General features: G+C 50.8%; 1 protein-coding gene across 2 annotated transcripts in view; it reads left to right on the top strand.

The window, feature by feature from the left end:
* Positions 1-17,180, top strand: part of LOC119453383 (ubiquitin carboxyl-terminal hydrolase 43) — a 261,041-nt gene that overhangs the window by 61,801 nt on the left and 182,060 nt on the right. The window lies entirely within an intron of this gene.

The following is a 17,180-nucleotide window of genomic DNA, read 5'->3' as shown; positions in this document are numbered from 1 at the left end:
CAAAATCACGATCTGGTTGTGACTGAAGCAGTCGTGAGGGACTCCGTGTTAACTTTGACCACCTGTGATTCTTCAACGTGCATCCAAATAAAGCAAGGTACATGATGGCTTTCGCATTCTGTCCCCATCAGAATGCGGTCGCAGCAGCCAAGGTCTAGGCAGCGACCGCAACTTAAGCCATAGTCACCAGGCTACCGCAGTGGGCACGTAATCACAAAGAAATGTGTAAGTAGCACGTGTTTAACGACAATTCCAGTCTGCGCATCAAGAGCAGTCAAAGTCTGTCTTTTTTGTCATTGTTGTTGTTGTCGTTGTTGCTCGTATCGAATGCTCGGCGATTGTCTTGGTGGCGCTATGGGGCTCCTGCTTTCCCCAGGGGGCGCTGCGAAAACGGTGCTAAAGAGCGCCCTCTGTCCTGAACTGGGTAGTACCAAGCTCGGTCGTCTGCTTCGGAAAGCATGTTTTCAATATGGGCCCGCCACCTTCGGTTGTGTTGTACCACGGCCTGCAGTGAATACCGGGCGCCGATGGTAAAGCTGCGTAAAAGCTAGACATTATGCAACGCCGAATACGTGTACGCCGTTCAAAAAATAAGCGGCGAAGTTTTAGCGCAGTGTCAATCGCAAGTCAGTCGCGTACGGAGTTGAACTTCGGGTAAGGTTTGCACGCTGCTGTATTCAGGCACACAAACGCGAGCAAATGCTTGCCATAAATGAATTCGCAGCAGCGATAAGCAGATATCGTGTGTACGAAACTATTCGAGCGCACGACGGTAGAACGCCCGCCTCGGCTGCGGGAGGCTGTGGGTTCGATTCTCACCGCCGCCGGGCACCCACTGGTTCAAAAGGGTACAAGCGTACCCCGGCCTGGCGTTCGGCTTCCTTCAGGGGTGATACGCTTGGGAAAGGAGCCTGCGCCCTGAATTCCCGTCGAAACCAACGTGAGCACGGAAATCAAGTGGTGTCTGGGCCGCTCCCATGGCGGTCATTTCCCATGTGGCGCCCCAAGCACCTATTGAGGTGGGGGCACCTTCGGGTTTAGGTCAAACACCCCTTTCCAAGCGTTGAGGTCCCATAATGGCCGAGCACCAGGCCGGGAGCGCGCTTGTACCTATTTTACCGGTAGGTACCCGGCGGCAGCACTTGCCTCCCATAGCCGCGGCGGATGCTCGTCTACAAGGCCGTCTGTGGTTGGACAAGAGGCGCCCAGAGACAACAGCTGAAATCTCTATCGGGCCCTCTTTCGAGATGTGGACCCCCACGACAGCCGAGCACCAGGCCAGGGGACATCTCTACCCATGAGAAAAACCGGTGGGTTCCCGGCGGCACCGGGATTTGAACTCGGTACCTCCCGCATCCGAGGCGGACGCTCTACCGCTAGGTCATCGCAGCGCTGTGGTACTACGCGCCGCGACGGCAGCGGTCTTTCAGCGTGCCGCGATGTACTAACTGCTCAAGCGCACGATCATACGCGCCGCGACGGCAGCGGTCTTTCAGCATGCCGCGAAACGGCGGGCCTCCTGCAATCTTTGTTGACTGAATGCCGCTAGACAAGTAGTTATGCCTGCGCTGTAGTACAGCGGTCATCTGCCCCTTTAGCAACTGATAAATAACTGATGCAATGCATATGAGCTCGCAGTAACGTACGTGCGAATCGCGCGCTGCAGCGCCAGCTCGTGCGCTGCTCGCTTGATGTAGCTTTTAATGACAGCGCTAGAACATCGATGTGCTGTAACACGGCCGCTATATAAAAAAAAAAGGTAGCTGTAACCAATACTGCCTTGCTGCGCTGCCTCAACGTGCTGGCAAGGATCAGCACATTTAGTAGCAGTAGTAGTAGTAACAACTTTATTTATCCTTTTTACAAGGAAAGGGGCAGCGGGGTAGAGGGGGAAGGGGTCTACTCGAGGTAGTCCTCCGCTACCCTCTCAGCCCACCCCAGGATGGCCTCCTGAACGTCGGGCCTGGAGCTGCGCAAGGCAGCCCCCCACGGCTCCTCACTAGTACAGAGAGAGAGAGAGAGAGAAATAGAAGAGAGGAAAGGCAGGGAGGTTAACAAGACGCACGTCCGGTTTGCTACCCTGCACTTGGGAAAGGGTGTATAGGGATGAAAAGAGAGAGAAAGGAAATAGACTCTCTATTTCTTCACTAGTAATTAAATTATTAAGGGGAGGGGGTAATGAGTGTTGAGGGCATCCCCACATTATGTGGTCGAGATTTAACTCTCAAACCTGTGCTGCTCGTAGTGGGGTAGTAAAGTCATCCAGCGCGCCCGACGCTACACTTCGTGAGGCCTTGAAGGAAAACGGTAGAAAACGGTAGAATTGGGATTCAGGCCGTCTTGCACGTGGCAGCCCACGACGCAGCAGTAACGACGGTGACGCTTTTTCTAGGCTGAGCTAGGTCTGTCCGGATCGGCGTCGCCGATTCCTTCTGCTTCCAGCATTACGTCCCACGGCACACGGAGAGTCCGTTTTCGTTAAACTAGGCTGCGGCCAGCTCGCAGCGTGTTCTGTGAGAAGTGACGAGCCTTTTCGCACTCGCAACAAGGCAGAAATAAGTGCGAATTGACGCAAAACTCGGGCTAGAAACGTGCTTCGCCACAGCCAGGGCTCAGTACTACCCAAGCTGGTACTACCCAGATAACTTCTCTCGCCGCCACCAGCCGCCGCTACTATACCTGAATCTACAGCGCAAGACGCCCATACCTAACTGGGTCCGTTGAAATGTTTGCCGTTGCTGCAGTTTTCTTACGCGACGGATCCATGGTTGGTTGTCACGAAACACCAATAAGCCAGTCTCTGTCTGCGGCTTAGAAATGGCGAATAGAACCTGAAGAGGCTCTACGGTTTTTAGCCTCCACGTGATCAGGGTCGATGACCAAGGGTGCGTTTGCGAATCGACAAAGGTGTATAAAAGAGGCGTTGTGACACGTTCTTGCCTTTTTAACGTGAATAGAGAGCTTTGCCTGAGCGTCTACAGTCATCACCGCTCAGACAGGCATATGCTAGCAATTTCCGCACAATAGCTTAGCCAGAACACTAGTGCGCGTACGCACAACGCTCACGTTGACAGCTGAATGTAGAATGCCTCTCCCTCGCTACGTAAAACACCAATTTACGTTAGCGTGAGAGTGATTCTATGCACTTGATTTTTATGCGAAAGCATCAAATGGCTCATTGAGCGAAAAAGCCGGTGTACGGCGTACAGCTGTAGTAGCTTAAATTCCCATTGGCTGCGACGCCATGTCACGAGCGTGCGTCGACCGAGCAGAGAGGGCGAAACGAAACTCCAGCTCACTATAATAGGTGTTGCATGAGGGGAGAGGGCTTCACCGCGACGCCACGTCACTCTCGCTCTCGCTCTCGGAAGCCTTTGTTATCGGCGCTTTCCTTGTCCGCGCAAGCTATCGCCTGCGTTCTAACTGTACCTCGGTAAGGTCCAATTTGATGTAAAATCGCTTCGTTCTAAGCAAAACCTTATACGTCTCATAACTTGGATATGCAATTTGAGTAAATTAGTTATCAACAGGCCCCATTTTCTGCATCAGTGGACTCTCTGGTGAATAATAAACGTTTTTCAAAGATTTACCGCTGAGCGGCCCCCGTCGGTCACGTCTACGTTAACACCGCCCTCTCTTCGTCGTCGTTCCAAGCTCATGCGTGCCTAGTTCCCTTCCGCACTACCGGGGCGGCGGCATCGTCGGGCGTTGTCGGCTAGATAAGCTGCTGTTATCCATAGTGAATATCACTTCTCTCGTCGTGAATGAGGAGGCGTAGGGAGCCTACATGCACAGCGCTTGCATGTAGGCTCCCTATGGAGGCCGCGTGTAGTGCGCCCTCTCGAGGAGCAACGCGCCAACGAAGAGCGACGGCGAGTGAGTGAGTGAAATAACTTTTATTACAGGTCCGGCGAGGACGCGAACTCATCGCGCACCCGGCTAGTCCCACGTCGGGACCGGCAGGTCTAGCCCACCAGCCCGGTCGCGGGCACACCGGACAGCCAGGATTTGCTTGTCTAGAGCGGGGCTACGCAGAAGCGAGTCCCACTCATCCTTGCTGAACTTGGGGTATCTCGACCCGCACTCCCAGAGCATGTGTGCTAGAGTGGAGGTCTGCCCACAGGATGGGCAGGCGTCGTCGCGATATACGTCAGGGTAAACTTCGTGCAGAACGGCCAGACACGGATATGTGCCGGTCTGTAAAAGTCTAAGCGAAACAGCTTGCGCCCTATTCAATTTGGGGTGAGGGGTGGAAAGACCCTTCTGGACATGTAGAAAAATTTTGTCACCTCGTTGTCAGTAGCGGGAGCATCCCTGTGGCCGTAGGGGGGAGGGGTGTCGGCTCTCCTTACAGAGGAAGCGCGGTCGCTGAGGTCGCGCGCAGCCTCGTGAGCAGACTCATTGAGGTTCGGGGGAGCACCCTCGACCGACCCTACGTGAGCGGGAAACCAGTGAATCGAATGATGCGTGAGAGCATCCGGATTGGAGACGCTAAGAAGACGAGCAGCCTGCTCGGCGATGCGACCCTTCTGAAAAGCCCTAACTGCCGTTTTGGAATCGCTGTAGATCTCAGACCCACGACCGTCTAGCAGGGCGAGGGCGATGGCGGCTTGCTCGGCGACTTCGGGGTCTGAAGTGCGAATTGAAGCGCTATTGGAAAGCTTGCCGCTGGAGTCGACCACGACGACGGCAAAGGTCTTTCCATCGCTGTACTCCGCGGCGTCGACGAAGCGTGCTCTGATGCCTTGTTGATAGATCTGTTTCAGAATTGCTACTGCTCTCGCCTTGCGTCTGCCCTCGTTGTGGACGGGATGGACGTTTCGAGGCACGGGGGCCACTTCGAACTTGTCTCGAATTCACCTAGGGATCGAGGTACTGACCCTCGAAGATACCACAGGAGGGTAACCCAGCTCCTCGAGGATGCGTTTACCTGCCGCTGTGGTGGTCAGGCGAGCGAGTTGCACACGTTCTTGGGCTTCGGCAATCTCCTCGGCGGTGTTGTGTACCCCCAGCTTGAGGAGATCTTCGGTATTGGTCCTAATGGGTAGCCCGAGAGCCCTTTTGACTACTTTGCGGATGAGAGCATTGAGCTTGTCTCGCTCCGCTCTGAGCCAGTTGTGCATAGAAATCGTGTACGTGAAGTGGCATAATACGAAGGCGTTGATAAGGGTGAGGAGATTGGCTTCCTTCATGCCTCTGTGTCTGTTTGCGATTCTGCGAACGAGGCGGAAGGCGTTGTCCGTCTTTGCGATGATCTTGCGGAGAGCCGTTCCGTTCCCGCCGTTGAATTCGACAAACATGCCCAGGACCCGAATGACGTCGACCCTGGGTATCACCCCTCCATCAGAAGTGTGAAGACAGATGTTGCTTTCGGAGACTGGCTTCTAATCGTTCGGTCTTCTTCCCTTCTCTTTTCTGTAAAGCAGAAGCTCCGACTTGGCGGGGGAGCACCGAAGTCCGGTGGGGCGGAGATACTCCTCGATCACGTCGATCGCCTCCTGCATGGCTTCTTCGACTCTGCCCTCGCATCCCCCGGCGCACCAGATGGTAATGTCGTCGGCGTAGATGGTGTGCTTGACGTCCTCAACGCAAGCCAACCTCTCGGAAAGACCAATCATACAGATGTTAAATAGTGTGGGGGAGATTACGGCGCCCTGAGGAGTGCCCCGTGCTCCGAGGGGCACATCTTCGGAGCGGAAGTCTCCAATGCGAAGATTGGCCTTCCTGTCCGTTAAAAAAGAGCTTACGTAGCTGTGGAATCCGGAACCGAGACCTAGGTCTGAAATGGTTTAGAAGATAAAGGCGTGGAGCACGTTGTCGAAAGCCTTCTCGAGGTCCAGACCGAGCAGAGCCTTGACGTCTCTGGAACGGCCGTCCACGATCTGATGCTTGATTAGTTTCATTGCATCCTGCGTCGAGAGTCCGGCGCGGAACCCGATCATGTTGTACGTGTAAACGTCGTTGTCTTCGAGGTACCCGTTGAGTCTGTTGAGGACGACGCGCTCCATGACCTTGTCGACGCAGGAGGTTAGAGAAATCGGCCTCAGGTTCTTGATGTTCGGGGCCTTGCCGGGCTTGGGAATCAGCACCGTGCAGGCCGACTTCCATTCTGCAGGAACCACGCCGCTCTTCCAGGACTCGTTGATCTTCTCGATGAGAAAGACAATCGACGGGTCGTCGAGGTTTCTCAACATTCTGTTGGTGACTCCGTCCGGACCCGGCGCAGACTTGCGGTTGAGCGCGAAGATGGCCTGTCTGACCTCGGCAACGGAGAAGTCTTCGTCCAGCTCGGGGCGAGGAGGGCCTCGGTAGTCAGGGAGTTGGGTCGCCGGATCCCCGTCGCGCCGGATGGGCAGGTACTTCTGAATGAGCTTGGAGACGAGTACATCAACCGTGTGAGACCTGGTGGCTTCGTGAAGGGCCCGGGCCAACGTATGCTTCTGATTTGACTTGGAGCCGCTTTCGTCGAGAAGGTGCTTCAGCATACCCCAGGACGTGCCATTGCGCATCTGTCCGTCAATGGATTCGCAGAGCTCGTCCCACTGCTGCTGGCATAGCGCTTTGCAGTGGTCATCGATGACCTTGTTGAGCTCCGAGATTTTCTTTCGGAGTCTGCGATTGAGCCTTTGACCCTTCCATCGACGGAGCAGGGCGAGAACAGATGCGAGAACGCCATCGGCAGCGAAGGGTGGCAAACACCGATGGAGATCGTTCAAACGACTGTATCATCTCTGCGTCGTGTGCTAAACAGCTTCGCTGGTCATTCACCTTCAGAGAGTGGAAGGGCTCACGATTTTTTGTGCCGGTACACGGCAGTACACGTTTAGCGTGACGGAGCTGGGGCACTCGCCAAAGAATGCGAATGCATTAAAAATACAGTGTATACAACAAAGGCAATATCGAAACATCTCTTGTTGCGAAAGCGAGTAAGACTGCCTATCTACACTAGATCGTTAAGCCTCTTGTTTCAAACCTCTTCTGCGTCATATATGTGATGATCCGAAATATCAAGGATCAGTCTTCCCGAGATTTGTAGTTATGCAAAGCTTTACTTGCGATTGCAAGACATACTTGGTGTTTTTTCAGCGCCGCCTTGTGGGGGCTTCGTGTTCGCCAAATGTCTAATTACTCAAAAAAAAACAAAAAAAACTTCAGAGCCCTTTGATTTGATAACAAAGTTTACGTTCTTCTTCTTGAGAGCCCTCCACTAAGGGCAGCCGGAAGACCAGCGAAGCTGTTGGTTTTGTTTAATTGTATTTAGTCTTTTTTATTTGGTGGTTATCTTCAATGGTTGAAAAGACACAACACATGACTTCATTCTTTACTTTTGTCTTGTTATTTTTTAAATTCCATTCACTTGGTCACCATATTGATCATTGCCTTATGGTCGCTATGATAAACTGCAATTGGTACAAGGGTACTTCAAGAGCGCGCTACATGTCCCCGAGCCCACAGGGGTATGTGCCATTGAGCTTGGTTGTCGACCCTTTCTGAACTATCACCAGCATCGGCCCACATGATGATTTGTTTTTGTGACACGTTTTTCTTTCCAGATCCTAGCCAATGACAGCTTCGCTGTAAAAGCAAACGTACTAGTAAGATGGCGGGAACACAGTCATAGTTGTAAGAAGAACCCTCGCAGCCATCGTTGGCCGGAATGCATGCTTGAAGACGCCACAATAGCGCGTCGCTGAAAAGTCAGTGGCCTCGTATATAGCATATATACGAGGCCACTGACTTAGCATATACATGGGAAGGGACATCAGGGTTGCTTTCAAGGGAATGAAAGGTAAGCACGCTTTTTATGCAGTTATTATGTAGCGAATAGCCGCTAACCTTGTCGAAACGGCTGTAAGACGAAAGGAAGGGTATTCCGTACGCAGTACATTTCTCTGTGGTGTGTAAATGCATTGAAGCTACCTATCGACTGCAGCTTCTGAGACGAGTGAGTGCTAGCTGACCCGCTGACGGAAATTGAATTTCGTTATATCTCGGTGACTGCTCTTCGCTTTAGGGAATCAAAAACTGATAACTTATCTTTGCTGAATATGCCTGAATGCTTGCTGCACGGACGACGGGGTTAAGTTAAAGAACATTTTGCTTGCCTGTTCTTCGTTAGACATTGGGAGTCGCCTAGAGCTTCACAAGGTGCAGAAACAACCAATTGAAGGAGCGCTGCGCTAGTGCAGAAATATCACGGCAAGCGCTGTTTTCTTTGCGTTGGCTGCTACGGCACCGGATGCATCTTACGTCGCGTGGCGAAATGCTGTGCGTCGCCAAAAAAAAAAAAAGAGCGTGTTTTTGTCTGTTCTTCTTTATCGAATATTCATATGCGATGTGCGATGTTCGTCGTTGTTAACTGAGAACTAAGCAGACGAGCAGATTTTGTTCAGAACGAGCGAATTTGCCTTCGTGTCATGTCGCGCTGGCGCGCAATGCGTTCAAGGTGCTTACGTCGGCGCTTACCGAGCCACGCGCTCAGGTGTTCCCGCAAATTATTGCTCCCCCTGTGCAAAACAAATTCCTTTCCCCCCCCTTTTTTATACTTATTTTTTTTCTCTCTCCTGTCGAATCCCTTTACCCCTCCCCCAGTACAGGGTAGACAACCGGAGATAATATCTGGTTAACCTCCCTGTCTTTCCTTTACCTTTTTTTTTTTCTCTCTCTTCTAGAGTAGGAAATGGTCATAGACCGTTGACCAGTGGCTTACAACTTTTGGAAGGTCGTCTCCCTGTAATAAGCATTAAGCAAACCTAGGAAGACAATGAGTATACAAATAGGTTGAACAAACTAATCCGCCAGTGCCTTATTGAAAAGTGAATAAGAAATTCAGGGATAAGATAATTTAGCTGTGAGAAACTGATCAGTGTTTTCAGACAGCTGTTGAGAAAGCTGCATTATCAAACCTGTTACTTTAATATAGTAGCAGTTAAACTAAGAATTCGGATTGTTCATTTTTTGTACCATATTTTTCGCATAAATCTCACGACAAAGTATGATAAGAATTGACGTACATGAATTGAAAGCTCTGTTTTGCGGAAAGAGTGCTGAAATTTGTTCTTGCAATTGCGTTGTCTGTAAGCACAAAACTTATTACTTCAATTTTTTTCCAGACCACTGCTCCAGCACGAACAACTCCACCTCGTCTGTGTTTGAGTGTGCGAAATGGGCTGTCTACAGTCTTTCAACCCGTCTCGTTTAATAATAATATTTTTTCCATGAGTAATCGCAGATAACTGTTGTGACAAACGATTTGCGTTGGTAAGACTGTCTCATGCAACGTAAAAAAACAACATTACTTTTGCTATTCAGAAATTGTAAGAAACTTTACGTATATGCGCCTAAAGAATTTACAGAGAGAGAGAGAGAAGTTTAATGATGCGAAATGCAGAGAGGTCGGCGTGAGGTAAATTCCTCTAGCCATGCTACTCAGCGTTGGGGGAAGGGGAAGAGGGAAAGAAAGAGGGAAGAAAGAGGCGCATGATGGGTGACGATGACGAGAGAAGGAGGATGTAAAACATATGGCAAGCAATTTGGCATGCTCAAAGCCTACAGTCCAGGCCCGTACATTTTAAAAAGTTCAGTAGCGCCTGGATGGCCTTGAAACTTGATTGAGCGTCTAGCCAAGGGCCTAAGATAACGTCCTCCGACAACGGTGGGCTGTCGAGACGCGTAAGGTCATTATTCAACCTTTGACGCTCTTGCAGGTACTTAGGGCAGTCACAAAGCACATGACCTATAGTCTCATTGACATTGCACAATTCACAGTCTGGAGACTCGGTGCGTCGCATGAGGTGAACGTATCCGCGCGTAAACGCTACCCCCAGCCTTAGTATGTGCAGAAGACAGGCGCAGCTGCGTTGAATTTTCGGTGGAAAGAACGTACAGTTCGTACTGTAGATGCGAGATATATACCCTAGTCTCTAATATTCTTTCGTCTATTGTATTTCTTGCTGCACAAAAGTTGCTAATGAAATTGCAAAATAAATCACATTTCACTACCTGTTATTGACACGTATACATGTTTATCTTTCACCGGTGGCCGCTTTCCACCGGCTAAGAAATGTTAAATGTTATTGCTCGGCGCAGGACTCGCCTGTATCGGAAGTTTCTAGAACGTTATCGATGCTTCTTTTCGTTGCCTGTTTTCACCGACGCTTATGTTATCTGATTGTGTGACCGACGCGAATTGTCTAGAACTTTCTGGAAGACACGCGGGCATCAGGGATTAATCTGGAACCTTCGATGACTCAGGTATAAAAGCCGACGTGTCTCGCCGCTGATCAGATTTCGACGACCGCCGACTGTGTTCGCCGCTTTCGTTGTGCTTCGAGTGTAGCTTGCTTTTGTGGGCACAGGTTCGCCCAATAAACAACCAGTTTCGTCATACACAGTTTCACTACGGTTTACTTCAGCGTCACTACTACGTGTCCTCCCGAAATGCACTAGCCACGCGCTATGCCATGCTGGCTCACGTATCATAACGGAACAGGGTAAAATTTTTGCAAACATGATGCGCTGCTGGCGTTCATTCAATACATGCACCACACTCGCAAGTAGAAATGGTCATTACAAAAAAAAGAAGAGGCTGAAAATGACAGCTGTTAGACTGCAGCAGCAAACGGAACTCATGCTAGTTTCCTCTTGCGTCTGCACCAGCTGACATAACCGCTGACATAGCAGCTGACATGCCGTGGTTTTAGTATTACTACGACCACAATAACATCAAACCACGATATAACGAACATGGATATAAGATATTACTGGATATAATTAGGCAAACATAACATGTCTCCCGCCACTACCAGCGTGTAACGAATTCATGCTTATAAGAAATATTCGCTATAACGAATGTATAACGAGCGGATGCGGCTTCGTTATAATGAGGCACGACTTCTACAAACCCTCCAGGCACGTTTCCGCCGTCGTCGTCGCCGTGCTGTCTGCAGTGTGAGGCACGTTCGAGGCGAACGCGCAGCCAAACCCGCCGATCCCACTCGGCCCAAGCGGCGTGCAGCGGTCAGGTCATCTGCAGCAGGTGGGTGGGAGCAAGCGCGTGAGTGAGTGAGTGAGTGAGTGAGTGAGTGAGTGAGTGAGTGAGTGAGTGAGTGAGTGAGTGAGTGAGTGAGTGAGTGAGTGAGTGAGTGAGTGAGTGAGTGAGTGAGTGAGTGAGTGAGTGAGTGAGTGAGTGAGTGAGTGAGTGAGTGAGTGAGTGAGTGAGTGAGTGAGTGAGTGAGTGAGTGAGTGAGTGAGTGAGTGAGTGAGTGAGTGAATAAACTTTTATTGGGTCCAGCAAAACGCGATAAAACGCGCACCCGGCTAATCCCACGACGGGACCGACAGGTCTAGCCTGCCAGCCCGATCACGGGCGCGCTGGACGGCCAGGATTTGGTCTTCAAAGCGGGGACTTCGCAGGAGCGAGTCCCACTCTTCCTTGCTGAACTTCGGGCCCAACGACTCGCACTCCCAGGGCATGTGAGCCAAAGTAGCAGCCTCACCACAGGCCGGGCAAGAACAATTCGGATAAATATCAGGATATATGCTGTTAAGAGCTAGGCACCGGATTTGGGTAGGAGTTAGTTTGCAGGTGTCTGAGCGTGACCGCCTGCGGCCTGCTTAGCTTAGAATGAGGCGGCGCGGAAGACCCTAGCCGACAAGCCTCGTGGTTTAACGCACGTAGCCTTTCCGATCACCCCGTGTTCGAGATCACGTGACCAAGTGATCGAGCCCGCACTGTGAAAGCGCCCCACGCGCAGTGTGTTGCAGGTCCCGTGATCTGCAGCGGGTGCGAGGGTAAAAGGCCGAGCCAAGATGGCTGATGGCTTCATGCGACGCCCAGTGCTGGAGATCGCATCATCTGCTAAGTTTTGTAGACGGGGCGCAGTTGAAATGATGAAGCGAGTGGCAGCGTGGAACGTTCGCTTCGGGACAAGCGCGCACACTCTCCGGTCAGCGCTCTTCATGACGACCCAGCATTGTGACGGTGAGGGCTCGCTGACATCGAGCGAATTCTTTTGACGTGAGTCATTGGGGGTGTGACACTCTGCTTGTTAGTAAGCAAATGTTTACTGCAATTTATATGGCCCATAACGCTACGAGCCTTGCTTCGTGTCTATTAATTACTCTAACGTCTATTAATACTTCGCTATCGCTATCAACAACTCGCCTTTATAGGCCCCGCTAAGACTTTAACGCGACAGCGTTAAGGGCCCCGTGTGGCAGAAAATCCGGTGTCGGCGTCGGTGACGGCGTGGGCGCGCCGGCGTCGGTGGCGGAGAAAATAATCCTGAACCACCCCGACCGCGCAGGCCATCCGCGTGGTGCAAAAAGTTTGCCAACAAAGTTGAATTTCTCAAAGTAAAATCCGTCAGAAAAATCGTAAAGCACGACTTAATCACAACCTACAGACATGATAGCGTCGGATTGTAATTTGAGGCGAAGGTGGAGAAAAAAGAAAGCTGCAGTTGCCGGGAAGCCTGACAAGCATTCAGGGATATTTGAATGTTATCGCATTCCACTCTTAAAGGCGAAGCTTAAGCGTCCTCCCTTTTTTTACCATACGTGACACTTATATTTGCATAACACGCTTTCTACCTTTACGGGTACTTGCAGAAAGAAATTGCACTTCAAGACACGGCCGTATACAGCCGAAAACACACGCAGAGCGCTCGTGTATGTCGTCTGCTGTGCATCCTTCTCCGAAGCCCCGTTTCTTTTTTCGGCCAAGTATGCAACAACCTGCCTAAATTAGCACTCTGCTTAACCAATACTGGCGCCAACTGTACAAGAACTAAGCAAACAAAGACAGGTCGTTCGACGTTCGCTATAATGGCCGACGTCATAGCCAGAACCTCCCAGTCTAGAATTCATATCTCGCAGAGCACAAACGTCCGTTCTCGTTCGCGTTTTCATTTTTTTTTTTTTTTTGAGTTGTCAAAAATATTAATCTCAGCTGCTGGACAGATTTTGAGAAGCTCAGCTCTGGTAGGAGCCACGAATAAATAGCTGTATAAGCTGTCGTTAGAGAAAGAATGAAGAATGTAAGAAAGAACTACAGAGGTGGGCGAAAGGACAGGAGAGGGAGGTCATTCAGGAAACAAGGGTTCGCGGAAGGTCTCGCGCGGCTCGTTAAAGCGCGCGTGTAAAAGGTCAACGCGGACCTGTGCGTGCGGTATTATTAAAGCTCGGCAAACGGCGACACGTCAAGCTCGCACGGCGCGTCCTCGCGTTCTCGGTGTGCGTGGGCGAATATACGCACGTTGTGCGTGCGTTTTGCGAACCCCTGCCGCCGCTGCTTAAGTGAGTTAGCGCGCCCACTCCCTTGGCCACCCCCTCCTCCCTCACCCCTCACCCCCTCACCCCCCGCCTCCCTTCCTATCCCGTTAACCGTCTGACGTCTCTGCTTGCTGAATGCAGGCTCCATTCACGCCTTCCTCGGGGTTTTGTAGACACAAGAGCCCTCCTCCGTTCTAAGCCCTTTCTACTCTTATCTCTATCTTCGTATCGTGCAGCCACTGTGCCCTCACCGCTGAAGGGCACAGTGCGAAGAGAGAGAGAGAGCGCGAGCGCGTGTGTGTGTGTGTGTGTGTGTGTGTGTGTGTGTGTGTGTGTGTGTGTGTGTGTGTGTGTGTGTGTGTGTGTGTGTGTGTGTGTGTGTGTGTGTGTGTGTGTGTGTGTGTGTGTGTGTGTGTGTGTGTGTGTGTGTGTTTAAAGTGCATGTTTGTTGTCTGTTGTGTTTTCTTGCCTTTGTACATGACTTCCGGCTTCTCTGTGTGTTTGTGTGTCTCCGAGTTCCTGCTTGCGTGTGTGTGCGTCTGTGTTTCGCGCGAGCGTGTGTTCGTGTGTCCGAGTCTGCCTGGATGTGTTTGTGATTTTCGGCGTGTGTGTTGGTGCCCTCCGTGTGTGTTTCTGTCTTGTGTATTCCCTGCTTCTCACCAGAGCGTGCGTGCGCGCGCGCGCGCGCGCACGCAGACACACACACACACACACACACACACACACACAGTGTGGTGGCAAAGGGGATCGTGCGGCTAATGAAAGCAGCTGCGAGATAGGGGATCGTTCATCTGTTTTGTTTGCTCGCTTCTTATGTGAGTGAGCGTGGGCGCTTGTGTTTGCACCGCGTCACCGTATACGCCGATTGTGTGTTTGATGTGTTTTTGTTTTGTTTTGTTTTTCCTCGGTTGTGACGCCCTATCTCGCGCGCGCTCATTGCCGGGTGGCCGGCCGTAGCCTGTGTATGACCCACACGCGTGAGATCTCTCCAGCGTGCGGCTCCTTTCTTGGTTGGTTGCGCCACTCAGCTATAATACATTGCGCCCGCCCACGTGGTTCATCACCGCGTGAAAGGAAGCTTTCAAGTGGAAGAGCACACTGCGCGCACACACGATGACTCTACAAAGATATCATCGCAGGTCGTGTGGGTAAATAAAGAGAGCTGTTTGTTTTGTATACTCATAACCCGGAACTACATTGCTACGGTTTCTTCAGGTTTTTTTCATTTTTTTTTCTCTCGAGAAGGACCTCCGCAACACTTGGGTAAGGCCATGAGTTGTCAAGCGACGAATAGGCCTAAAACCTATTACTCTCGCAGTGAAGGCTGAACGCTATAGTAGAGTGTACTAGATTGGGGGATTGGGCCCAACGCAGGCTCCCCGGTGAGGCTTTTTTTTTTTTTTAATGAAAAGTTGGTGGCGCCACCGTCGCTTTCTCCCGAATGAGCGGCCCCGCGCGTTGGCCGAACGCTTGTCGCGTCGGAGACCCTACCGCAGCTGCATGAAACTTTGGCAGGCGGATACTCGGTAGCAGCAACACTGATATTATTTCCCACCGATCTATTGTAAACAAAATGGAAAAAAGAGCGACGGAAAGAATGCAAACGACGCAACAATGACGGTGCGTCGAGCAGACGACAGCTACTCAGCCCGCTGAGCTCGCCTCAGCCAATAAGCGCTGCCGGAACAGCCGGAGCCAACGTTTATTAACCGGAGATTCAGAATAAGGCGACGGCAGCGCCGCCACAATTTCAACGTTTTTTGCTTCACCCTCGGCGCTTGCCAAGGCGTCCGCTGGACCAACTCCCCCATTCTAGTACACTCTAGCTATAGAGTCGGAGTGGAGAGATGCAGGCCGATGTCTGCGGTATACGATCACGGTAGATACGAATTTCGAAGCGATACAAATTCTGAAAATGCCTATGTAACAGTGCGTTCCCTTTCCGTACGACTCGAACTCTTCGTAGGGGATGCGATGGATCACGCTCTATCATTTCTGAGCAGCCCCGTGACCTCTGCGATTAAAGGAAAACAAAAGTATAAAATGACTTCAGTTGCATTACTAAATTTTTGTACTATAGAACGCCCAATACCCCACGCTTGCCGTGAGAACAGGCTCGACAAGTTGGAGAGAAGAGAGAGAGATAGAGCTAGAACAAAAGGCAGTTGGCGACACCACTTGGAAGTTACCGCAGCAGCTCGCCATCGTGAAGTCATGGGTTATGACGACGTCTTCTCGAGCCTATGGTTAATGTGTTGTCGGCAAACATGGAACTACATTGCATTCTAGCATAACCATACACTTAAGTCGGCAAACTTCGAAAATTGGCGGTGCATCGACAGTGATAGCAAGCATCAGTGTTGCGCTCGAACTCATCGGACTCCTATACGCGGGTGCGACGCGTTGGCGCAATGCAACTCCTGTTGCGCAGAAGGAACAGCGCCCTGACAGCTACCAGGCGTCTCACAACGCTGACGGGTTGACGAGTGCCGCCAGGCGGCGTTGCAGGCGTCGCATCTCGGTATTCAATGAAAACAGTGAACAGACAGTGTTAATACGGGGCCAGGATAAACCTCGGTTAAAAGAATACAAATGCATTGATGTTTGGATAAACGAAGGCGATAGCTATTTGGAGACACGAACAAAAAAAAACAATAACAGCAAAAGGGAAGAGAAATGTGGCCATAATGAAACGCAGAGCGCTATGGGGATACAATAGGTATGAGGGGCTCCGGGGCATGTAGGAACGTGTAATGGTCCCAGGGCTTACATTTGGAAATGCGGTTGTTTGCTTGAAGTCTGGGGTGCAATCAGGACTTGATGGCAACAAATGGTCAGTGGGACGCCTCGCATTGGGCGCTCACGGGAGTACTACAAATGAAGCTGTGCAGGGTGATATGGGCTGGACAAGTTTTAAAGTGAGGGAAGCTCGAATTAAAATTGATTATGAACAACGACTGAAGAATATGGATGAAAGTAAATAGGCTGGGAGAGTGCTCAGATATTTGTAGAGGAAAAACATTTATTCGCAGTGGAGGAAAAGAACTAGGAAGCTTACCCGCAAGTATGCGACTGGTTTTGTGAGATGTGGGCAACAAAGAACGTCAAGGGTAAATCAAAGAGGCTGAGATAATCCCTTGGGTGGGGGTAATGGAAAAGAAACCTGCTGCGAGTAACTACTTGAGAGGAAAAAACGAAATCAGGAAAGAAACAATTTATGAAAACTCAAAGGGAAGCTCTTTACTTTTCGAGGCGAGATCAGGATGCCTTAGAAACACGCACTTATAAAGCGAGATACAACAACCAAGAAGAAGCGTGTGCTTGCTGCGGTAAAGCTAGGGAAACGCTGGATCGTGTTTATTAGAGAGTGATGATATCTGCCCAGCGGTCGATTTAGGCACTTCTGGCCTCCTGAAGCCCTTGAGCTCAGCGAATAGCAGGAGAAAAGTAAACATGTCCGCAATAGAGATTAGTAAGAGGCGATTGGAAGATTGGTGGAAGAAAAGTAGGGAAACGACAAACAACGGAGGCATACAAAAACAAAGTTCCCAAGAGGGTTCAGAAAGTTTGGTGAGGAGAATTCTTCGTGTTCTCTCTCTCTCTTTTTTTCAATATTGAATTGTCACTCCTGCCTAAGGCCTTTCACCAGAGGCTGACAGTGCTCTTGAAATAATTGTAATTACTTCAGCTTCAATTCTGGCCATGTGCATACCCCGGTGCTTTTCATGGTCTGCTTTCTTCGCGGAAGGATGATACACTGGCCCGCGAAGCAGCTGTCGCTCCACCTGAAAAAAAAAAAAAAAAAACGCTTAACCTTGCACTCGGCCGCGCAACACTTGAAACAGCGAATCTCGGTGATCGTAGCCCAGCATTATCCGAAAGTCCGCGCGAACTTTTCATCTTCT

Source organism: Dermacentor silvarum, chromosome 5, assembly GCF_013339745.2.
Source record: "Dermacentor silvarum isolate Dsil-2018 chromosome 5, BIME_Dsil_1.4, whole genome shotgun sequence".
Classification (NCBI taxonomy): domain Eukaryota; kingdom Metazoa; phylum Arthropoda; class Arachnida; order Ixodida; family Ixodidae; genus Dermacentor; species Dermacentor silvarum.
This window is presented reverse-complemented; position numbering and strand designations above follow the sequence as displayed.